The sequence below is a fragment of the Pelodiscus sinensis genome, chromosome 2 (genome assembly GCF_049634645.1).
Source record: "Pelodiscus sinensis isolate JC-2024 chromosome 2, ASM4963464v1, whole genome shotgun sequence".
Classification (NCBI taxonomy): domain Eukaryota; kingdom Metazoa; phylum Chordata; order Testudines; family Trionychidae; genus Pelodiscus; species Pelodiscus sinensis.
In genome coordinates this window covers 103690452-103708371 of record NC_134712.1, presented here as the reverse complement: position 1 = coordinate 103708371, position 17920 = coordinate 103690452, and the positions used below count along the sequence as shown (strand labels likewise).

The 17920-nt window shown below is 42.0% G+C and overlaps 2 long non-coding RNA genes across 6 annotated transcripts in view; one reads left to right on the top strand and one right to left on the bottom strand.

Moving 5' to 3' along the window:
• Nucleotides 1-17920, top strand: part of LOC112545575 (uncharacterized) — a 132942-nt gene that overhangs the window by 56948 nt on the left and 58074 nt on the right. The window lies entirely within an intron of this gene.
• LOC102448719 (uncharacterized) overlaps nt 8172-17920 on the bottom strand; it is a 55987-nt gene continuing 46238 nt past the window's right edge. For all 5 annotated transcript variants that reach the window (XR_012901616.1, XR_012901620.1, XR_012901619.1 and 2 more), the window contains one exon: nt 8172-8952. This is a non-coding gene — a long non-coding RNA (uncharacterized LOC102448719). The remainder of the gene's footprint in view (nt 8953-17920) is intronic.

Here is a 17920-nt window from a genome sequence, read left to right as displayed (position 1 = left end):
CATGCCACTGTCACTATATGTGTATCCAGGATCACTGATAAGTTGACTCAGGACTCTAAGGGTGCATCTACACAGCACAGTTATTTTGAAATAACAGTGTGAGTGTCTACACAGCAATTCTATTATTTCTAAATAATGGACAACTTATTTAAAAATCTGTAAACCACGAGGAATAGCAGTTATTCTGAAAGAGCTTTTTTTGGAATAGCAGTAGTGTGGACGCTCTACTGCTGCAATTTTGAAATAGCTCCTCCCTAGGGCCATTCAAAGTAATCACTCCACAGTGCCTCCTGGGGCTCTAATTCGAGGTAGCGTGTCCACATTAAGGAGGCTTGCCTCGGACTAATTTTGCGACTTCCCTGTAGCGTAGACGTGCTAAGCTACTTCGGAGTATTACTTCTGGAATAGCTTAGTTCAAAATAAGCATGCAAAGTAGACATGCCCTTAGATTTAGCACTATTGTGATGTTTGAAAGGGGCCCTATTTCTATAAATGGCTTAACAAGAAAATAGGACATTAAAGCCTGCAAGTTCAAACACATTTTGCAGCTTGGGCTTTCTCTGGAATATGTGAAACATTAAAGAGTTCATATTATTTATTCTTGAGACCAATGTTATACGAACAGTGATGAATCCATTCTCTTGGAATGAGCAGTACTTAGTGGTTATAAGGGTGACTTTGACTTAGCTGGATGGGACTAAATAGACAGATAGATGTGTATCTATCCAAATGTTATGTTGCAGTGCAATCCTTTCTATTGGTCAGAGATTCCTGGAATGCAGGAATTGTTCCACTTGTATTCTTGCCCTATCTTGAAAGGAATAATGCAAACTGAATTCATTTGGTGAGCACTGTATGTGAACTTCTGTCGCTGTTGAGCTACAGTAGCACCAATACTACAATAGAACCTCAGAGTTACGAGCTGACCAGGTCAACCACACACCTCATTTGGAACAAGGAAGTACGCAATCAGGCGGTAGCAGAGATGAGAAAAAAAGAGTAAAAACAGTACAGAAGTGCGTTAAATATCAACTTCTTAAAAAAAGAGAAAGTTTTTTAAAAATCCCACAATAAGGAAACTCTGTGCTTGTTTCATTTAAACTAAGATGGTTAAAACCAGCATTTTTCTTCTGCAGAGTAAAGTTTCAAAGCTTATTTAAATCCATGTTCAGTGTAAGCTTTGAAAAAAGAACCAGAGCATTTTGTTCAGAGTTACAAACATTTCAGTATTAACAACCTCCATTCATGAGATGTTTGTAACTCTAAGGTTCTACTGTATTCTCATCTTCCACACATACACAGTGTCTCTCTCTAGGGAGTATGTGCTTGAGTTGTGGTCATCTCTTTGTGTCACCTATTATTATAGCATTTGCAAAATCCTCTGGCATTGGAGAGTCTCCAAGAAATGCCAGTAACTGAATTGCTTCATATCTTAGTTTAATTTTGTAGACGCACATGGGGAAAAAGGAAATCAGCAACTCCTTTTTAGTATTCAAACTAGATCACATTGCTGGAGAAACAAATCATGTCAGCTCAAGGCTTTGAATACTAAATAACATTGTTTCTTAAACATGCAGCTATTCTGTCCAAACAATTTGTTCAGAATGTTAAAAAAATGTATTGCCCCACTGGGACAATTCTGCCATAGGCTGAGTTTTATTCTTCTCTTACCTGAGCTGTAAGAAAGCAAAACAAAAGAACCACTTATTTTTTATTAATCAAACATTTGTTTTGGGACCTGGACATAGGAAATTATTTTTATGCATTATGTAAATGACATCTTAAATGAAAACTCACAGCACTACAATAACCCTTTAGTAACACCTAGCACCTCATCCCTCCAATACGAACGATATAAATTTGACAAACAATACATATTTATGTAATCAAGATAATTAACTACAGCGCCACATAGTTTTTTCATCCATTCTACTGTCATTGGAAACATTCCTTTTCATTTCCCTTCCTTACAGATCGAAGGTGCTGAAAGTAACACTCACAAAGTGTGGAGTTTTGAATGGAGATGGGAAGACAGGCTGGGCTTTGTTACTTTTCATTATTAAAACATTAGATGAATAATTATTACACTAGTGAAGCAGCATCTGCCTTCTGTTCAAATATTTTTTTCCAATTTGCTCATATGTTTGTAACTCTTTTTTTATTCTTCTTCTTCCATATGGCAAATTACTGCCATTGAAAATCTTGTACTTTAAGTGAGAACATTTTTGGATGGATTGTGTTGGTGGCCCCAAAGACAGGGTAATTATCTGTGTTGCTGGGGAAAGAACATTATTTCTGGAGGCACAGCAGGCATTTTATTAAACAATTGTACCAGCTGGAAATAAATTATTGCCTTTATTTTAAACTACCATTTAGGAGTCTGATGCTTTCATTTCAATGGCAAATAAATATTTGGGAAGATTAGATCTCCTGTGCTGTGTTTCAGTGGGGTAACCTAGAGCCATGTAATTACCAGTGGTGTGATTATTTGCTTCTGTTTTTCACCCAGGCTGTTATTACATATAAGTTAACGATTGATTCTACTGTTATTTCCCTTCTGTCTGCTGTTACTCACTGTGAAGTCAGGAAGAGCACAGATACCAGGTGGACTATGTTTTTAATGTAAAGTTTTGTCAAACGTGGTATAAAAAGCATTGTCTGCAAACTATTATTGCATCACTTTGAACCCGGATTGGTCTTCTTGGTCGGAGTGGGGGAGCAGATGAGAACAGCAGTTACTGAGTGATATTTATCTATGGTGTTACTCCACTGAAGTCATTACATGTGGATGAATTCAGCTCACTAGTTTCCTATGTAACCAAGAGGTTCAAACCTAGGTGCCTTGCTCTGGGAATGTGGGGAGGTATTAAGTCTCATAAAGAGAATGAGATTGCCCCTAAAAGGTGAGAAGATAGCTGAAAACAGTTTTGGCATAATTCCTTCCTGGCTTTTCTGGCATACAAATGCTTAGCTATGTTGCACAGAGAACAGGAGCACTTAGGTAGGCCTGCTGTTCTCAGACTGAATGGAAATTACTTCTGCTCAGGTCAGTTCCCTGCCTACCTGGCAACAGCAGGGAGCCTGGATGTGAACAAAAGTGGTCCAGGTCTGAGTGCTTTCTCATGTGGCTTGGCTGGAGAAGGTGCCAATCCAGATCTGTCTTCTGCAACCCAATAGTATTTTGGGGGAGGGATAATGTGAAACCAAGGAGGAAGAGAAGTGTCATGGAGGGAATTGGGAAAAAAAAAGAGAGAGAGAGAAGGGAAAAGGAGAGGAGAGACCTGGGAGGAGGAAGGAAAACATTTGTAAGGGAACAAAGGAGAGAGGTGGGTAGTAAAGGAAGTATGAAAGACCTACAGTTAGAGATGACAAAGATGATGAAGGAAAGAAAACTGAAGGATGGAATAAGAGGGGGAGAAAAGAGCCACTAAGTACAGGGGATTGGAGGAATATGTATTGGTGCAGTTAGGACAGCAGAAAAGGATATGTTGGCCCTGTATTGGGAAGGATGCGAACAAGTGACCATCTGCGTGTTATGGAGAAAAGAGGTAATTTGCATGGGTGGTGGGTGAAGGCCCAGTTAGAGAAGGCAGGCCAAAGCATTTAGGCAGTTTTGGGAAGGCTGTGCCTTCCCTTGCCTACATTACCCACCACCCATGGTAATCTGGGAGTTGGAGATGGATGAGTAGAGCCTAAAACAGGACAGCAATATGGAGTAGTTGGTTTTAGTGGCATCTAGTCTTGGTGTTGAATATGATTGGTGTATAAAAAAAGACTGGGTATTTTTAAAGCTATCTCTAAGGGAGAAAGATGTCCAGGTTAGCCAACAATAGCTTTATCTTTGGAAGTGAGGATCAGGGTAAGAAACAGGCAAGGCGAGAAGAATCTCCTATATTTTTGTAACATCCCTGCCCTGGCAATAATTTGACTGCTACTCGTGGCAGTCAAAACACATGGAGACCTGCTAGGTCCCAACAGTAAGTCACTGTAGAGACTGGAGATCAAGAAGTTGGGGAGAGCAGGTCAATCAAAGTCCTGTTGAGACTGCAGGAAAAATGTTAATTTGAATCTGAAATCAGTGCCCCAAACTTCGACTCAAACCCCATGTGCAATGTGTTCACAATGGATACACACAGTATAAAAGAGGAGTCTCGGTAGATATGTGCCTATGGCCACAGAGTTCCAATGTCTGCAACGTTGTACAGCAATTTGATGAGGTGGATGGGTTCCTGACACAATCTGAGAGGCCTAGGATGTTTCCCTTTCCTACTCAGTGAGATGTTGCCAGGATCCAGCCACCTAGCTCATGCAATTGCAAGAAGCAATTCAGAAACAAGGCCTAATTGTGCCATCTGAACTCCATGAGGAAAATATTTAGTGAGTTGAATGAGCACTGGGTTCCCTATGGGAAACAGGAACTGAGAAGATAATCTAATAGTCTGAAAGCTTGAGGTGAATAAATCCATAAGGCATCTATGGTGCTTCCTCCCACTTTGGACTTTTAGGTGCACAAAACGTTCCTCTCTCCTTTGACACCTACGGCTTCCACTGCAGGAAACTTTTGATCATTTTACTCAAGTCTGGATCTGGTACCTGAACTAAAAGTGTGGATTTTCATTCTGTGTCACTAATCTGACTCATCACTGGGCTGTTATCACAAAGGGGAACAAAAGAGATGAAAATAAAAAATACCTCTTAGAGGAACATGCAGTAATCACCTGAAGGTCATGCAAAGTACACTGGGCTTACGCAGTAGTGCATGTTGAACTGATTCATTAATCAAAACTCCTACTGTATTCACAAAGAATAACTGACATTAGCAGAACTATGGTACTTGGCAATCCAATATTAACCTTTCTGTGTAATTACATCTGAGGTTTAAAGTCAGAAAGTAAGCCTTTGTTTATTCAGTGGCAAAAAAAAAAGTCTCCTTTATTAAATAAAGCTAACTTTTTAAAGTAATCTACAGGGCCCTTTTGAATTTTAGCCAGGCAATAAATCCTGCCTACCCCCAGAATGTCACGTTTTTGATCTGTGAGGGGACAATGCCAAACCCTGAAATGGAGCAACAATGAATTCCACTCTGGAGGAATTCTGATGGGAACTAGTAAATGAAGCCTGGAAGAAGGGCTTAAACATATGAGCACCGCATTTTCCTGGAACCTTTTTTGGGGGGTGGAAACTTACTAAATATTTGTTGAAAATGCAAAAAAGTTGAAGGCAACTGAAAAGCAATAGTAAGGACTTGAATTATATATTTGAAAAGAAGTTAGGGATGTTTAGTCATTAAAACTCCTCTGCCATGAATCCTACAAAAAACCTGATCTTGGTTGCTATCTCATGCTCTCCCCATGTGTCCGCTCTAGTCATCTGTTTTCCCTTCTCTTATGCATACAACGTAAGGTCTTTGGAGCACTTGCTTTCTTTCTGTTCTGTTTGTACAGTTCCTAGCAAAATGGAACTTTGGTCCATGAATGGGACTCTTAAATGCAAGTGCAATACAAATAAAACTGATAATCTCCAAGGGTTAATCACAGAATCATAGAATAATAGGACTGGAAGGGACCTCGAGAGGTCATCGAGTCCAGCCCCCCGCCCTCAAGGCAGGATCAAGCTCCGTCTACACCATCCCTGACAGATGTCTATCTAACCTGTTCTTAAATATCTCCAGAGAGGGAGATTCCACCACCTCCCTTGGCAATTTATTCCAATATTTGACCACCCTGACAGTTAGGAATTTTTTCCTAATGTCCAATCTAAACCTCCCCTGCTGCACTTTAAGCCCATTATTCCTTGTCCTGTCCTCAGAAACCAAGAGGAACAAATTTTCTCCTTCCTCCTTGTGACACCCTTTTAGATATTTGAAAACCGCTATCATGTCCCCCCTTAATCTTCTTTTTTCCAAACTAAACAAGCCCAGTTCATGAAGCCTGGCTTCATAGGTCATGTTCTCTAAACCTTTAATCATTCTTGTCGCTCTTCTCTGTACCCTTTCCAATTTCTCCACATCTTTCTTGAAATGTGGCGCCCAGAACTGGACACAGTACTCCAGCTGAGGCCTAACTAGTGCAGAGTAGAGCGGCAGAATGACTTCACGAGTTTTGCTTACAACACACCTGTTGATACAACCTAGAATCATATTTGCTTTTTTTGCAACAGCATCACACTGTTGGCTCATATTCAACTTGTGGTCCACTATGACCCCTAGATCCCTTTCCGCCATGCTCCTTCCTAGACAGTCGCTTCCCATCTTGTATGTATGGAACTGATTGTTCCTTCCTAAGTGGAGCACTTTGCATTTCTCTTTATTAAACCTCATCCTGTTTACCTCTGACCATTTCTCTAACTTGCTAAGGTCATTTTGAATTATGTCCCTATCCTCCAAAGAAGTTGCAACCCCACCAAGTTTGGTATCATCTGCAAACTTAATAAGCGTACTCTCTATCCCAATATCTACATCATTGATGAAGATATTGAACAGTACGGGTCCCAAAACAGACCCTTGAGGAACTCCACTTGTTATCCCTTTCCAGCAGGATTTAGAACCATTAACAACAACTCTCTGACTACGGTTATCCAGCCAATTATGCACCCACCTTATCGTGGCCCTATCTAAGTTATATTTGCCTAGTTTATCAATAAGAATATCATGCGAGACCGTATCAAATGTCTTACTAAAGTCTAGGTTAGTTCCTGCCATCCTTCTTCATGATGAGGAATAACTTATTGTTATAGAAGTCACATTGAATGAATGGGTCGACTTGAAACATAATGCATTACTCAATTCTGAACAAATGTGGTGTTTAGCCTTAAATCACACTTTTTACTGGAGGTATATTTTGTAGGAACAGATAGCAAGAACTGGAGATGTCATGGAGACAGTGATTTCCAACAGGGGGCTAAAGTACAGTTTGTCTCCTCCCCTCACTATAAGGGGTCTTGTCCCAGGTCAACATTCTCTCTGAAAAGCTTCTTTTTTATCCTCTTCACATCCCATAGATTTTCTTTCCCTTAATCATTAACAAACACGATCACCTCAAAAGTGTCTTTCTTCTCTCCCCCACAGGGCTATGATTGCTTTAATAGTCCTTTATTAGCTGCTCATCACTGACAAGATATTTTCTTCCCTTTCCTGCATTCGAAGAAACATAATTAACCTGGATATTCTCCTCCCTCTCCTCCCTTGGCTTATAATGGGTTGAAATACAGGCAGTCCCCGGGTTACGTACAAGATAGGGACTGTAGGTTTGTTCTTAAGTTGAATCTGTATGTAAGTCGGAACTGGCGTCCAGATTCAGCCATTGCTGAAACTGATCAGTTTCAACAGCGGCTGAATCTGGATGCCAGTTCTGACTTACATACAGATTCAATTTAAGAACCCCAGGCATCCCCAAGTCAGCTGCTGCTGAAACTGATCAGCGGCTGATTCCAGGAAGCCCGGGGCAGGGGCTTCCTGTAGTCAGCCCCTGGTCAGTTTCAGCAGCGGCTGACATGGGGACGCCTGGGGCAGAGCAGCTGGGGTGCTGCTGGGTTGGTCCAGTAGCGCCGCCGCTCCTCGGCGCTACTGGACCAACCCAGCAGCACCCAAGCTGCTCTGCCCCAGGCGTTCTGATTCAGCCGCTGCTGAAACTGAACAGCAGTGGCTGAATCAGGACGCCTGGGGCAGAGCTGCTGGGGTGCTGCCGGGTTGGTCCCGTAGCGCCCAGAGCGGCGCTACGGGACCAACCGGCAGCGCCCCAGCTGCTGTACCACAGGTGTCCGGAACAAAGCCGCGGAGCACGGGGCAGCGGGACAGCCCAGACGTACCGTGGCTGTCCTACTGCCCTCGGGCTCCGCGGCTTTGCTCTGCTTTGCTCCCCGTCTCCCTGGTCTGCAGACCAGGGGGACGGGGAGCAAAGCCGCGGAACACGCGGGCAGCGGACAGCCCAGACGCGTCTGGGCTGTCCGCTGCCTGCGTGCTCCGCCGCTTTGCTTCCTCTCCCTGGTCTGCTGGAGACTAGGGAGACGGGCCCCGTTTGTAACTGCGGATCCAACATAAGTCGGATCCGCGTAACTCGGGGACTGCCTATAAACACTGGGCCAGTCACTGACCGACGATGGGCACAGAACAGCTTGGATCAATTCTTTCCTACAGGAGAAATACATTTAAAATAAAATGAAATGAACAATCCCTATCTAAAAATATTGTAGTAATGTTTATTACCATGGATAAATAAGAGTAAGGCTCATTGTACAATTCACTGTACCAAGACACAGTAGTATGCAGTCCCTGCCCCGAAGTACTTAATCCAAAGACAGGACCGAGATATGTACAGATAAATGGCAGCAAACAGCATGTTAGTTCTATTTTTTTTTCTTTTTAATTTTCTTCAATCTTCCTTTGAATGTGCCCAATTCTTTCCTGTATTCCTTTCCCTTCCATACTTCCCCATCTCTCTCTTTCCCTCATCTCCGTAGGTAAATCTAGTCTCTCTTTCCAAGTGGTGTCCATTCATAAATACTCATTGTTTATAATGTCCCCTTTGAGAAATCATGCCATCCAGACAGCACTGTATTCCTTTTCTTTCAGTGACACTAATGTTGTCCTGACGGAAACCAGACAGATTTACAGTATTAATATGTTGCTTTTTCAGGAAAAACAATCATATGCTTTTCCAGTGTTGTAGATGCATTATTGAAAAAATCACCAACATCTTCATTTGCTGCGTAAGGTCACAGTGCCACCAACAGAGTCAGTGTAGCTTTGATATCTTTCCAGTGTCAGTTGCCTATTCGCTTCAGGGGTCAGTCTCAGCTCCTCTGTGTTGTCCTCTGTAGCTTTTGGTTTCTGTGACTGCAAGACAGGGTGAGACTGTGAGACCTGTGTTCTTTTAGATATGGCAAATGCTGGCTCCTTTTTGAAGGTGCTTTTTGGAACAGAGTTTTATTGCATAGATAATTCTCTTTACAAATCTGAAACAAGATGAAAAAGATTATATATAGTATTAGATAATATTTCCGTAATAATAATGATACCCGGCTGCTACATAGCACTCCTCACTAGATCTGCAAGTACCTAAAAAGGAGGGAAAATTTTATAGATGGGGAAATTGAAGTGAGGTAAGGACAGAAATCACTTAACATTTTTTCAAAAAAATCATGTTTTTCAACAATCTAGCCATCAGATAGTTATGCTCCCTGCATCTATAGCATATGTGGTAGATGAAGAGACTGAGGCAGCTGGAAAAACTTACATGAAAGGGCCCTTCAAAGTAGTACAGTAAATATTTCTAGCAACACTAACACTGGCACAGAAACATGGAGAAATTTGGATTTTGCACTATTGTGACTGTTAGCAGCTTTTAATTGTTCAGTTTCCACGTTTTAACCTTTTCTTCTGTTGGTAATAGAGATGCCAATGTGTAGTCGACTACATGATTAACTGAGAAAACTCAGCTTATCAGTTAATCTTTCTTACTACATGCACTCCCCCACCCTATGCTGCCTCTGTATTAGAGGCAGCAAGGTTGGGGAGAGCAGGAGCCAGTGCCTGTGAGGAGCTGGCTTTAAACAGGCTCCCTACGAGCACTGGATCCACCAGTCCCCACACCCCCATGATGCTGCCTCTGATAGAGAAGCAGCAGCATGGAGGGTGAGAGGGTAGGCTTTCAAGCAAGGTCCCTGCGTGTGCCATCTCTGCAGATTTGCCTTCCCCCCTTTCTGCCTCCTAAAGAGGCAGCAGCACAGGGGAGGCAAAGGAGGGGGGTCCGTGGCAAGAAATGTTAGCAGTTAGACAGCTGGTCTGCATGGAGAGCTGGTTTTAAACTGCCTGATACAGAGACAACAGTGCGGAGTGGCCTGGGACTCCCCAGGAGTGTGGCCAGTGCACACTGGCTGCTGGCCCTGCCCCTGGGTACTATTGAATAGGCATGTAACTGCTAAAATTTCATGCAGTTATACAACTGTTCAATTACACAGTAGCTGACATCCCTAACTGGTAATGGTAAATGGCTCGTGATTGTTCCTAAGGTATGAATTGAGAACCTGATGAGAAGTAGACCACTTTAACTATTCTCCATTTATTTTAGTTTGCAGGTGGTCATGCACAAATAAATCACACAAAGCTTCTTTGGTTCTATTGGACTTGATTCTCATTTACACTAAGACCGCTTTTCTAGAGCAGTGTAAAGTGACCTTAATGTAAACTCTGTTTACTCCCATTTTCACACTCTCAAGCGCTGCTTTTGCAGTGTAAGGAGGCCATTGTATAAATAAAATAAGGCTTGTGTTATAATAGAGTAGATTATTCATGTGTGAGATATGTTATATATAAAGGCCATTGTATAAGGTGGTAAAGACCATGTTGAACATCCACATTTTAATTGGAGCTTTATTTTATTTATTTATTTTTTAAGGAGATGCTTAATTATGTGGTTGGGAGGTGATTGTGAAGCTGTGAAATCATGGAGAACAATGGGAACTGCTGCCTGGGAGCATTAAAATGCGAGTAAACCTAGTTTACACCACTCTAGTAAAGTGGTCTTAGTGTACATCAGAATCAAGCCCAATAGAACCAAAGAAGCTTTGTATATTATAACCCTGTGCATGAGCACTTGCAAGCACTAAAATATATTGAGAATGGTTAACGCTGGTTTACACCTCATGCCACGTGTATGAGGCAAGTAAAGAATGTTATTCCTTATAGTAGTCCTGTCATATGAAACGTAGGGAGCTTGCTGAAAACAATGCGTCTGCATATCATGAACAGTGTGACAACGAAGTTTAGGGCTATTTTGTTCTTTTTGTCAGTGCAGCTAAACACAACTATAACTTTTGCTTTGCCTAAAGCAAACAAGGGCCTTGATCCGCTGAACATGAGACATTAATTTCTCCCAGCAGAGCTTGCTGTCTGTCAGTCACAGCAACACCTATACTCTCTTTCACCGTAGTAATTATTGATACTTCTTCTCTACTGCATACATACATATACACCACTTTTATAGAACGAGCCAGTTCCAAGCCTTGATTAAAAAAACTCTCCTCACAGATGAGAAAAGAATGGCTGAATGGCTGTGTGATAGGATTTACCACCATTATAAAACAAGTACGACCTGGACCCTTTCTACCTTGATGTCAAATACAGTGCTGAGAAGCTCTGCAAATGTGCCAATGACTTCATCTGTAGATTTGGATAGTGATTCCTTCAAATTATGTAGCCACAGGCCATCAGGTATTTGTTCTAAGTTCAGATGGAAAGCTGTAGTCATGCCAGCTCCCTGTGACAGGATGGATTAAGCCTGTTAAATATTTGGCAGATAGATACTTAAAGCCCTATCCATGAATACTGCAAACCAAAACCAAAAGGGGAATGCCTAGAATGAATCAAAATTCCCCTAGCGATGGGATAGATTGGCAATACAGAAGCCCACATGCTTTTCTGTCCCCTAAGAACTCTTTGGTTTGTGAAAGGAAGTGTATTAATTGAAAGAGAAGTGCTTCCCTGCAGCGAAAAGGATTATCTTTAAAGATTCTCCACCTCCTAAGAGGCTTGCTTCATTAGCAATCTTTTTTTGTCACTAGTAAGCTGACACTGCATGGAACTAATCCTTCAAGCTCTGAATATGAGTTAGAGATCAGGAATCTGAGTTGGGCAGTAGTTGACCAAAATAGTACTTTTTATGCTTGCAGTGGTATCAAGCTTGATGGTTTTCATTCCTGAGAAATGCATCATCTCTTCTGTTCAGATCTGGTCTGGTATCTGACAGTTAATTTTTATGAAAACAGAAGGACAAATCTATCTGCCAAAAATCAGTGGGATTTTTTTTCAATTGGTATCTTAATATATTTAGCAAAGTCCATATAGACACACAGGTTTCATGTGTGTACTTCCCATAGATCTAATGCTCTGTCCTTTTGGTGAGTATGAAAGATCTTTACCCTTATTTTCCCCACTTTTCATTACTACTCTACTTATCAGGTGCACAAGTCCTAGGCTCCAGCCACTATCCTCCCTGAAGGATTGTGGAATCCATTGCTCCTCCTTAATGAATAAAATGAAGAGTTATTGATTTGCTACATAAACCCATCCTCCTGTCCCAAGTTCAAAGTGTGCTCCTTTTTGAGTAGCTCAGTCTGAACTAAAGTACTAGATCATACTTCCCTAAGGGTTCATCTACACTGCACACTTATTTCAAAATAAGCTATTCTGGAAGAAATACTCTGAAATAGCTTATTTCAAAAGAGCGTGTTTACACTACAGGGAAGCCTCAAAATTAGTCCGAGGCAGGCTTTCCTAATGTGGATGTGCTACTTCGATTTAGAGGCCCAAGAGGCACTGGGGAGTAATTACTTTGAATGGCCCTGGGGAGGAGCTATTTTGAAATAGCAGCAGTGGAGCGTCTACACATGCCTTATTTCGAAATAGCTATTTCAGAATAGGCGTTATTCCTCATGGAATGAAGTTTACAGAAGTTGGAATAAGCCATCTGTTATTTCAAATTTATTTCAAAGTAAAGGAATTGCCATGTAGACACTCGCATTGTTATTTTGAAATAACTGTGCTGTGTAAACGCACCTTAATTGAGCCAAACGGGGCACTAAAATCAAGTCACTGCACATTTATATCCTACACATTTTACAAACTCGACTACTTGAATACAGGGCTGGCTCAAGCCATTCCTGCAGCCCCGGGCAGCGGGCACATGATGCATGTGTGGCTCTGCCCCCGGGCACATGGTGCATGCGTGGCCCTACCCCCCGGTGCACTGCGCCTCTTTCAGCTGCAGTCGGGCACGTGGCACCTGATTGCAGCTCTAAAGGGTGCCGCACAGCCCCGGGCACCTGATGGCAGCTCTAAGGGATGCTGTGCGGCCGGGCGCGCAGCACCCCTTACAGCTGCCATCAGATGCCCCCCATAGGTTGGCGCCCCATGCAGCTGCCCAGCTAGCCCCTCCCTTAATCCAGCCCTGATTGAATATTCTGCATATAGTAACTGTGTTCATGCAACCCTTCCAGAATTTCAGTTGCACTCAAGAAGATCCATGTGAGCATCATACTAAGAACTCAGTTCTGCAGAGCAGTAAATGCCTCTGGGGAAAAAGTGAGCAGAATTGAGTTCTATGCAATATGTTTTTTTAATATATTCATTTTAACAGTGTTCTGTGCTTTCATTACATTCTTTGCAAGGCAAATTATCAGTGTTTCAGTCTTTAGGCCCCCCGACAGGATTGCTGCTTTGAAAAAAATTGATGCTGTCATGCTTTTGTTTAGTTTCTTTAAAAATGGTAAAAATATATTTTATGTTCATATTGAAACAGAATAACAAACACATACATGATTTTTCCGATTAAGAACAATTGTAATGGACTATGTTGCTAATGACCAAGTAGCACTAAAAGAAAATGAACAAAAAGCTGTAAACAAAAAAGGAAAGCAACAGATGTAGAAATAGGTAAATAAGATACTCCTATCAGAAGCTGTGTGCCAAAATTAAAGCTTAAGCAGTATTTATAAAATGATGTTTTAGGGAAACTACACAGCTTTATAGTTGTGGTTATATGAAAGTGCTCCATGTGAAAACTTTTTTTTTCCTACTTGCAAAATTCTATTTTATTTGAGATTCATTGAAATCTCTTTTAATTTAAAAAACAACATTTTATTTTTAAAATGTATTTCAGATGTCATCTTCTTTCAGTGAACTAAGTGCTCGACTGTATGGAGCTGGCTAAATATGAAAAATAGGGTTATTCTGTAATATTCCAGGATTATGTCAGCCCTGTAAGGAAACATAATGCTGCCAAAACATAACAAAAATGTGTTGGGCGGGTTGCCTCAGGCTGGCTATTGGCTGGATATAGAACTTTTGGAGTCTTGATATCCAAAAGGATTATATACTCTTGGCTTTTACATGTGCTGTTCAAGAAAAAGGGAGCTATAAATCATACCTTACAAAACTCACACAAGCTTTGATGCCTCAGAGTTGCCAAGTTCATCTTACTATGAAACAGCTGTTTCATATACTAAAATAAATACTTAAAAGTAAGTCTTTGAAACAAAACAAAAAAGAGGGAAAGGAAAAAAAGAGGGAGCAATAAAGCAGCACTCCACCGTACATTAGATTAAAGGAATGATGCTCCATCAGAAGAAATACCTGTTCTGTCTCATGAATTGAATGTGATCAATGTTCAGATTTATGCTAGTTGAAAAATAGGAAAAACTGCTCTGTTGCTGCTACTGACTGATAATACATAAAACGAGTTGTCACTGTCTGATATGGTTACAGGGCATCAGTGTGCACTAACCCTAATAGTGTGCATTGTATTAGCTTTGGAACAAAGTACATTTTAGAAACACAGAGAAATAAGTGGTGGAATCAGATATAATAAAGGCCCTGCGCCTGCAAACTGCTCTCTTTAAATTGTCATTGTTGGCATTAGTTCCAACTCTTGGCCTCAAGGACCCTTCTTAATATTCTGCTTCTTCCACTGGAAATAACCCTTGGCTTCTGGAATACAAGAAGCTACTTTTGTTTAATACCTTTTTGGTTGCTGTTGTATAGTATCCTCTATCATTCTCCATTTTTCTGATGTGGCTTTTTTGTGGTGAGGCTTTCACTCCACACAAGCCTAAAATGGATTCATAAGGTACAGGAGAGACCAATTAAAGGCATATGCTATAGCTGATGTTATGTAGGCCAGCTAATTCCCACCTGAATAATGATGGATCCCAGATGGGAAGGAACAGGTAGGGCTATGAAGCCGGGAATAGAAAGGGGCTGCAGGAAAGGAATCCGTAGCCAGTCTGGATAGCGGATAGGGCGTAGAAAAAGGCTCAGGAAAAAGGCAGCAAGGTTTATGATGCAGAGCTTGGCTGCTGATTAGAGGGTTCTTGAGTAGGGGATTGGTTCTTGAGTAGGGAACCTGGAGTAGGGGATGGGCCTGGGCTCTCCTACAAGCCTCTGGAAAAGTGGCATGGATTGGACAGGGAAGAGAAGATGGCGGTGGAGGAATCTCAAGAAGTATGCTGCTTACCTAGAGCTAGAATTCAGGATGTGACTGAGACTCTTTCGAGACTGATCAAACTTTTGGACTGCTACCCCTTTCTACTTCTCCATGTAGGAACTAAGAATACTGCTACATCCCAACCTGAGCCCATGCCACCTTACAGTTTAGTATTTGCATGGAGTAGACAGGACATGTGCCACCCCAATGCATGAGATCCTCACACAAAGCAGCAGTCTGTCTACCATGGTATGCTAGCACACAAAATGGAAACAATTCACCACTGGGATTACTGCCACCAGTACTCCCTGGACTCCATATTCATTCCTATTCTCCTTGACTACACTTCTCAAACTATTGGGCCTCACACACAGTTCCATATGAGTCCTCCTGTTCGCACTCAGAGCAACTGTCCATTGGAGGGAGGAAGGCACTATCTTCATTCAGCAGACACTGTTCAAATCCTCAAAGGTTTGCTCAACATCTTTCCACTGGTGCTCTAACCCAGTGTTTTTCAACCAGTGGTATGAGTACCCTTAGGAGTACTGGAGAGAAGTCTAGGGGGTATGTCAACACAACTGAAATTTGGTGAAAACTGAATTTTTGTTTTGTCTTAGTCTTATTTTTTTTGTATTTTTTACACCCAAAAATGTCATCGCCCACCCAGCTACAATTAAGTTGTTTAAACAAATGTGTTGCAATAGTAAAAAAAAAAAAATTGTGTGTCTGAAAATTGTAGGTTCTGGGGGTACTTATAATTTTTTTAAAGGGGTACTTGATAAAAAAAAAGGTTGAGAAATACTGCACTAACCTATCCCTTCCTAGTTCCTTAACATCGCTCTCTCTGTCCTTACCAATCAACCCCTCACAATATTCTCTTTCTCCCAGCATTCGGTGAAGGTGATCTTTTTGGTGGGTGACACATTGGCATAACACAGTAATGAATTGGTGTCTGTAATGGCTGACCTCTCCCTACACCACGGCTACTCAACTTTGGAAGCCCTGGGGGCCACAATGATACAGCACAAGCTGAGGGCCGCAACTTAAGTGTGGTTGCATAAACATGCAAATATATATGCAAATAGATGCAAATAGCTTCTTTCCCACAATGCCCTAGCGCTCCTGGCACCTCTTCCCTGGGGGCTAGAAATGCTGACACCCTATACCCATCTGTTCCAACCAGCCTGTCCGCTTATGTCTTTCAATGCTCACCCTGCCTGGGAGATGCCTTGCCATTGTGGAGCATGTTCCCAGTGGAGGCCATGTTCAAAGGATCCTACCCACAGGCCATGTGTTGAGCCCTGCGTAAACTCAATCTGCAACATGGGCCACAAACAAGCGGGCCGTGGGCCTCATGTTGAGTAGCTCTGCCCTACACTTTCTTCCTCAAAGGCAATGTCTCCTTATACTTGCCACCTAAATTCATGCCTAAGGTGGTGTCTGCATTCCATCTCTTCCAATGCATCCACCTCCTGTACTTCTTGTCCTAATCTCCTGCCTCCTGCAAGGCGGAACTCTGCACTCTCAACATCTACTATTGAGTTGTTAGCCTTTTATTGATAACACACTCACGCCTTTCACACTTCACCCACATTCTTCATTGCTATTGCAGAATGTTGTAAGGGACAAGCCCTCTCTTTGTAGCACATCTCCAAATGAATCTAGTGTTGCATACACAAATGCTATGCTGTCTCCAAGATACGTCTGCTTCCTGGAGTCACTCCACCTGGGAGCACTCTGCCATGTTGGCTCGCCTCGCAGAACTCTGTCCACATCTTTACCTCTGTGTCTTTGCTCCAGCTACAGAGAGAGCCATTCACCACATAGTCTTGTAGACTATAATTTCTTGCCAATTCTCACCCCCACTTCCATGCTGCTCACCAGTATTTGAAATCCATATACAAATCCTCACTTGAAGAAAAGGAGGTTACTTACCTGTAAAAAGAGATTCACTGAGATGTGTAGTCCCTATTTGCATTCTAATACCCACCCTCCATCTCTGCTATGGGTTACACTGCTTAGCGGTAAGAGGGATACTAGACAGCATCAACCCACATAGCCTCTCATAGCTTTGGCTGTGGACATGAGGAAGATACACGTGCAGGTCAATGGACGCAGCTACAAAACTGTTATGGTTGCATGGCATGCATGGGCATACACAGTTTGGAATCCCAACAGGGACCACACATCTTGAAGAGCTCTACTGGCAGATTAGTAACCTTATTTTATGGGGCTGTCATAACCAACTTTGAAACTTAGGAAATATAACAACATATACCTGGGCAAGTGTCTGTCTACAAATGAATGAAATAGCTGGGCACCTCCAGAGTGTTCAACAGCACTGTTACTAATTGACTCTCATTTTCTTCCTTCCCAGCCTGCACAGAAAAATACCTTTATTCATCTGCAGGATTTTTGTGTGTAGAATATATTGAAGGGAAGCCAAGTTTTAAAAAAAGAAATTTTGCAATTAGTTCTTTAGGTGGTGAGGCTTCGACTTGTCGTGACTACTTTATTTTAGCAGTGAGTTCCATAGGTTAACCAAGATGCTGTGGAATTTCTGTGTTCCGTTGGTTGACATTTCTTGAATGGCATCCTACTGTCATGGGAAATCGTGGTTGCAGAGCACAAGACAATTACTCAACTGTGCAAGGACAATCCCACTTATATCCAAGACTGTGAACTAGACTACAAACAATGGAGAACCAATGCAGGGAACAGGGTGGGTAATCTATGCGATGAAGGAGATAAGCTGCTGCTACGAGTTGGAGATTTTTCTGGTTCATAAAGGGCCAGATCCTTAGGTGGGCTGAACACTGCTTGGCATGCCCAAAGGGAAGAGGGGACATGGGCAGATTTCTGCCACTTTTCTACCCTTCTAATCTTGAGGACAACTAGAGAAAATAGAGCAGCCTCAGAACTTTAGTCGAGGGATGTAAAGG